The sequence below is a fragment of the Colobus angolensis genome, unplaced genomic scaffold (genome assembly GCF_000951035.1).
Source record: "Colobus angolensis palliatus isolate OR3802 unplaced genomic scaffold, Cang.pa_1.0 Scaffold246, whole genome shotgun sequence".
In the NCBI taxonomy this organism is placed as follows: Eukaryota; Metazoa; Chordata; class Mammalia; order Primates; family Cercopithecidae; genus Colobus; species Colobus angolensis.
The window spans coordinates 148,091-149,577 of NW_012115666.1; the positions used below are offsets into that span (position 1 = coordinate 148,091).

The 1,487-nt window shown below is 44.9% G+C and overlaps 1 pseudogene; it reads right to left on the reverse strand.

The window, feature by feature from the left end:
* Window positions 1–1,134: 1,134 nt before the first annotated feature.
* Window positions 1,135–1,487, reverse strand: part of LOC105514502 — a 7,481-nt pseudogene continuing 7,128 nt past the window's right edge.

A 1,487-nucleotide genomic window follows, 5' to 3' on the forward strand; every position in this document is an offset into this window, starting at 1 on the left:
AGAGTGTGTGGTGTTTCATGGCTACTTGGCATCAGTTAATCTAGAGCCTGCAGAGCAAGTGTCTTCAAGAGATAATTATTTGGCTTAAGGGGGAGTGGGACATGACTGCTATTACATTTTAAATGCCTTTCTGGGCCTAATCATTTAAAGGGGCTCTCATTCATTGGGTAAAACTCAATGGAGAGTCACAGAAAACAGCAAGTGCTTTTGAGGAAGTTTTGAATGGAAGCAGAAGGTGAGAGTTGGGAGCTGTGTGTTGGGGAATGACCTCCCAACTGGGTCCCTTGGGAGGGGTGTGGTGTCTTGGTTGCCGCTCCTGTGAACTGTAGAGAAGGTCATGTTTAGCATAAATCATTCCCTGCGGTGCTCCTGCAAAATCCTAATGACTACCAGCCCTCAGTACCAGGGTCCCATACACCCCTGCGGCACCGCATTCCGGTTTGTCCGGAGTTCCACCTCCTGAGATCAAATCCTGGCTTCCTCACTGACTAGCCCTGTGCCCTTGGGCAAGCTCCATAACCTCTCTAACCTCACTGTACACATCTGTAAAATGGGGATGAGGGTTATCCTGATGATCAAACGCCATAATACATGACAAGGTAAATGCAGTGCTTGGCACGTAAGTGAGCAGTGTGTTCCCAGTTGACCACTGGTTTCAAGAAGACAAAAACAGGTACAGTGAGATTTTGGGTGAGTCTTTGGGGGTTCACCGCCACCTGTTTTTCTTGTGTATCTATATTTTTGTTTTTTATAATGCTTACTTGTTTTATTTGATTTCTTTTACATAAAAATTATTGAGAAGCAACAGACAAAACTGCTGGAAGGACAAAGGGTAAGGTCCTCTGAGAATGGTTGAAAACAGCCACGAGCAAGTCACTCATTGGAAGCACTAATGGGAGGAAACCAAACCACCGCAACAGCCGGCTTACTGCTCTAGGGCACGGTGGAGGGAATGGGGGGCATTACTGGTTATAAACCAGAGAGCTAGTGGGTTAATTGCTCTATCTGGTAAACACTTACAGAGTCTGCATTTGTATAACAAATCAATGGCTTTTCATCAAATTATGAGCAGGTGAGGACACAGAGACTGGAGTTTGAGGGCAAATGTTCACCCATGTCTGTTCCACACACAGTTTACCAGGACATAACAACAATGGTCAGTCCAAGAAAGTGATTTTTGATGTGCTTTTTACGTTTCTGAGAATATGCAAGAGAAGGGGAAGAACAAAAGTTTCCTAGATGGGCCACTGGTTGGCAAGCTTACATTTTAGCCAGAGATTATGCCCACCATTGACCTATTTCAGTGTGTCCCCACATATATGGAGCTCAACACACAGAAACAACAAGAGAGTAAGCAATGATCATGGAAACTGGTTTGGCTGACAAACCCCAAGGGCATAGAAGTATAGAAGTTCCTTAATCGTACATCAAAGCATAGAAGAGTGCTCACCACAGGCAGTGTGTTGACATGGCTCCAGGTCATGTTT